Source organism: Syngnathus acus, chromosome 15 (assembly GCF_901709675.1).
Source record: "Syngnathus acus chromosome 15, fSynAcu1.2, whole genome shotgun sequence".
In the NCBI taxonomy this organism is placed as follows: domain Eukaryota; kingdom Metazoa; phylum Chordata; class Actinopteri; order Syngnathiformes; family Syngnathidae; genus Syngnathus; species Syngnathus acus.
Window position 1 is genome coordinate 4,027,783 of NC_051100.1, and position 6,000 is coordinate 4,033,782.

Here is a 6,000-nt window from a genome sequence, read left to right on the forward strand (position 1 = left end):
GTCCACACTGGACAAAAAACACACTGCGCTGTGTTTTGATCATTACGGTCCACTTTTTTTTTTTTAAGAATCAGGACATAGTAACTCTGACAAATGCAACGTCATTACCCTCATACTGTATCTGTGGTGAGAAAGCAAAGTGTGGAGAGCCTCTGTCCCCGAGTCTCCAGTCATACCTGACCTGCTTTCTGAGTTTGGTCATGTGATGTTCGCAACCCGAGCCATGTTTAGCCGTTACCTGAACCCTGAGCTACTCTCATGACATTTTCAGTCGACAGTAAGTTCCAAAATGGCCGCCCCCTGAGATTGGCGAAAATGGCTCATTTTGCGGCTTAATTCATATTCCACAAATGTAATCTACTGTTTTTCGTATAGTCCGCCTCACATAGAACATCTAATTGTACGGAATATCTATGAGTGGACTTCCCCTTTAAATCCTATTCATCCATTAATCGAAAAAACACATGACATAATTGATTCTTAAAATATTTGTGTTATGAAACCTTTAATTTGAATTACTAATGAGTCATCAGGACGGCATGGAGGCAAACCTGTACGTACAGCATTTACCGATACAACGGGGGAATGCCTCGGCATCAAAGCATAGCGCCGTATCTATTTTCTACCGACATATATCAACGCCTAGTTATTCAAAATATGCTTAAATGAAACTTGGCAAGGCAATCCGTAGCACGAGTTCTGTCGTTGTCATGTATAGGTCTGGCGTGCATACCTGTTTTTTTGTTTCTGTTTTCTTTTTAATACATAAAGGTCCATGGGAAGAGGGAATATTTTTAAAGCCACCACTCACTGGCTGTGTCAATAATTTCCAGGAATGATTATTTTAGACACAATGGCATCCATGCGAGGCTCACGTTTTACGCCGATTTCCATCTTGAAAAGCCTCCAACTTTTCTCTCATGGGTCGGAACACGTTGTGGGCAATTTGCCACACCTCCTGCAACTGTGGATTATTTGAAGCCCGGCGCCTGGCGCTGCGACAGCTGCCTGATGGGGTATGGTGGGGTGGGGTGGGGTGGAGGCGGCTCGTGCGCCACTGTCTTGACAGCCGGCCGTAACGTGCGTCTCCCATTGAACAAAAAACACCATTGAGCTTTGTAAAAGGTCACAAAGCAACACAAGAGAATCAGCTGATCCTCACTTGAGGGGCTTCACTAAGACACGGACCACATACGGGCACAAGAGAGGCAAAGGAAGTTTAATCGATCATGTGTTTGTCACCAGGAAGCTGAAAGGGACCATTTTTTATTTTCTGTATTTTTCCCAGGGAGTCACAGAATGATTTCACTTGTTTTGTTTTACAACCGCAGTAATCATTTCATCTGCAATAAATAATACACAAATCTAAAAAACAAAGATGTGATAACTAGTTGCTCCATTCTGAACGTCACATGACCAAACCCTGAAAACAGGTTAGTGAGATTTGCTGGAAGGAAGCCCAACATCGGTTTTGTCAAATGTGGAAGCTGCTTACGCATTTACCGGATTGGACAAATTTCCTTACACAGGCATTCGCAAACATTTAACAGCTAATAGCACCTAGAAAGATGTGTAGTCTGATACTTCAGTTCTAGAAAGTATATTTAATAATATTGTAGATTACTGTTATATCACACAGTTTAAATATAAGCACTGCACTCATTCAGTAATGATTCCAAAAAATGAAATGTCAAGACGCTGCTTTCACCGGGATACATGCTAGCTAAAATTGACACATTTTTCAGGCTTGAGGAAACTCCCAGAAAGTCGATTGAATCAAAACTGAGCATAATCATCTTTCTCAAGGCGGATTATTTCCTTCTGTTAAATACACCCAATGCTGCAGCCTGTAAGTGTGTGACGCATGCAGATCCAGTTTCACTTTTGATTTCAGAAGGATTAACATGCCTTAAAACAAGAGTCACTTGAGCTCAGTGATTTAATTAGGCAGAACTATGAGGATGGAGCACTTAGATATCTTAGCATGGTTGATGTAGCATAGACTGACATTAAAGAATCGTCCTACAGGCCTTGCAATCATTTACCTTTTTTTTTTTTAAGTACATAATTGTATTGGATGACGTGGTTGGAAACTAGACCGGGGTGTTTACACCGCCTCCCAAGTGTCATGGAACAACTAGTCCGGGGTGTTTACATCGCCTCCCAAGTGTCATAGAACAATGCATGTACTGTATGACTGAGATCATTATCATGTTTAAAAGTGATTGGCTGTTTGGTTTTGGGTCCAAACTGATTCCATTTGGGCCAATCACATTGACCTATGTAGAAATTAGAGTCAGTCTTCACCCGGTACAAACTGAGCTGAGATCCAAATCCAGATTCAGCAAACTGCAAGACATTTATGCTAACCCCTAGCGCATATCAGTGACCCAAAACTTTTGACCGTGTCAACCCAGCGCATACCACTAGCATTACAACGCATCTGCACGGTGTCGTACGGTGCAGCTGTTTGTAGTCGACCCCATTGTTAGCGCGCTATTCTAAACTGTTTACACCAATATAGAGCCTGTAAAGTGTGTGGGCGAGACCGTGTCGGAATGTGAACCGGCGTGGGGCGTAAACAAAGCGTGAATAAATGCGACATTTATCATCAGTGATAAGTGCGGCCATCAAGCTTGGCTGAAATGCATAATTAAAGCGCTTAGCGCGTATTTATTAGCACGCGGCGGCGACTCCGACGCTTCCTGTCTTGATGTGCTAATAAGTGTAGCATCAGTGTGCCGCTGGACACGTTGCAGGTATTCGTTTCTTTTTTGTGACACCTCTTCCTCTTAGGTGACTCTCAATTGTCCCATCTTCAACGCCAGTCGCCAAAAATCGTATCGATTTTTTGAAGGCCGGCTGACACAAGATGGACGACATTTACTGCAGTTAAAAGTCGAGGTAGTGAGAAGGAGTTTTCAGCTCTGCTTAGCGTCAGCTTTTCAGAGCGGGAACTCGACTGTTATTTTTTAATAGCGTTTCTGTCACTTCTAATCACAACCAGGCCTTTTGCCCATTACACTATAATAAAAAAAATTAAAGATTGTTTCTATACACCAGCCATATTGGTAAATGATTTGTTTTCCCAGTGCTGTCCTCCAGCACTATTTTAAGCTAAAGTCGCAATGCTTAGATGTTACAAATTCCTTCACTGCCTTTTCCCCTCAAACACAAATCACTACAACCTCAAAACCAAAAAAAAGTCCTGCCAACGACAACTTTACAAGACTTAAGTATACAAATGATAAACTTTGGTACATTGTGTAACTACTGGCAAATGCACCTGGAAAGTATCTTTTTAAAATCGTGAGATCTATCGTTGTATAACTATGATTTGTTGTGTGTTAGTAATATCCGTATAGATGAAGACAACCGCGGTGTCATTTCGTAGAGTAGAAGAGAGTCGAGGAGAAATGGTCCTTAGAGGCAAACAATCGCGCGTCAAGGTCAGCGTGTTTCTCATCATTGATTAACAGCAGCGACAGAGCCTCGTTGCTGTTGTTACGCCCCTCAGAGATACATCGTCTCTAAAGACCACACACTGATGCCAATGTCCATCACACTAACACGCTGCTCACTGTCAAGATGACCCAAAAAGACATTTTACAGTGTGCAGTACTACCGATGAGGTATATGCTAATATTCCTACGGCAAGTGTGTCCAATCTTATCATTGCATATAGAGTAGAATAAGTAGATAGAAAAGAAAAAAAAAATAGATTGACTAGCCAGCCAACTCTGCATGCTCATTCACTGACTCCCACGTCACTCACCAGGCCGGTTAGGCTCCGCCTTTTAAAGCCCATTCAAAGTCACAGATTCAGCTGTGTGGAATGTGAGCATGGCAACCCCAAGTGGACAAAAAAACTCAAATATTTCTAATTGATTAGTCTATCGATTATTCCATTGATAAATTTTAACATCTAATATATTTTACATCGGTATTGCGTATAAAGGTTTACAATATATTTAAATAATAAAATAAATATGGTCGGTACTGCATCGATTTCCATCAATCTCTGGGGGGTTCTGGAATGTAATTTTTGTCCTTGGGTTGGGTGGGTGATACAATGTCCAGCAAGTGTAATAGCGTCCCGGTGACATTCAGCATGAATGACGTCGGGATGCAAAGTTATCGATCGGCGTGTTGAGGAAGCAGATGTGGCGTGCGGCAGCCATGGCGAGCTTGTCAGCAAGGTGAAGGCCGCACAGTGACACAGCTGGCTGACAGCTCGCCTCCTCCTCGATACAAATGAGCTCCGTCTTCCATCCTCCCGCTGCCCCGCCCGCTTTCACGACAACGACGACTGCTGCGCCCATGTCACTCTTGGTTAAACACCATTCTGTCAAATTAATGTTGATAGTCTCGCTAGTCGCTCTGCCTTTTTCCTCGTCTGGGATTTTCCACGGCAGTGTCCATTATCAGCTACAATTTGGGATGAGGCTGCGCAGAGTGTCTCGTTCACCATTCTTTTCTTTTTTTCATTTTCCATTTGTTGCGTTAACAGATGCTCCATCACACGCTCGCACGCTCGGCTGAGCGAGTACGAAGCCGCCCAAATTTATGAGCTGTCACCGTCACCGTGAGCACCTCTTGAGTGTATGTGACGTGTGTGTGCGCATTTTTTTTTCTCCCGTGTCAACGACAGTACTTGGGAAAGTTGGAACTTTGCTGTAAATTTTCTGATTTAGGCCTGAGCACTTGCATAATCTCAAAGAGCTGTAGGAAACATTGGACCTTAAATTGTGCTCATTATAATTATATAATATTAGTAATATTAATCTTCACAGAGGATCAAGAATATATTCCTGTGAGTCTTGTTATATTATCTCTCTATGTGTGTCGCTTCACTGTTCAAAAAGACTGCTGAAAGCGTAATGCCAAAACACAGATGCTATATGTTAGCCTCTCTATGGTGTTTCCCATTATGCGCCAACATTAAGCTAGCACACTTAAATGCAAAGCTAACTGACGAGAAGAAATGGCGGGTGCCTCACTCCGAGAAATGTTTGGTCCATTTTTAACACCCACTTAAGTCACCAAGTATGGTTCCTTAAGAGCTACTTCTAGAGTATTTGAGCCGCATACTTCATGCTGTATATGTATGTTAACTACTGTGTATACGTCTGTGTATACACACACACACTCCATATTAACAGTGTTGTGCGTGTGGATGTAAATATCTAGACAGGAAAAGGAGCCGGTAACAAAAGCCCATTTTGTGTTTGATGAACTATTTGGAACTGGTTTCCTTGACAACCAAGGATGAAACCACAGAAAATTTCTTATCTGCCTCGTTGGTGATGAAGCTACATTCTTGTTAGTGTGATTAATGAGGAACAAGACGGGGTGGGGTGAGGGGGGTTACGGTGGGCCTCATTTTGTGCCGTTAGCCTGTAGTCTGGGAGAGTACACGGCTTTCTTTTAATTATTTTTTTGACCTTCCCTTTATCTGCTCCAGGCTTCATCGCGCAGACCCCGTCACTTGTTTCAGCCACATGCCTGTTGTTGATTTGAATTGATTTAATCCGAGTGTGTGTTTACATGCGGAGATGAAGTCATTTTTACACTGTGAGTAAAGACAGATGTGCTGACGACAGATAACGTGGTGAGCATGGACGTGCTGGACGCAACGACGCCCTCCGCACCTCTTTCATGTTACACCCCGACTAGGAAAGTTACCAAAATGAAAATACTCTATTTTATGTGACTCATTTAAAAGATAAGATCCTACACAAAGTGTGCGGGGAAAGATATTAATCACTGGAGATTTACATTAAAACAGGTAAAATGTTTTGCGGAGTTAAAGGAAAACACGAGTAAACTAGAACAATGTGTGTGGATGTTTCAAATGATATTGCTGAAAATGAACAGTGTTGCTTCATTACAACCAGTGAAATGACCCCACAGGGTTTGGAGAACCAAGTGAAAAATGTCCAGTGACCTCTGATGCATTTTGAAATGAATCGCTTTATGATGAATCCAGACCTGATATTA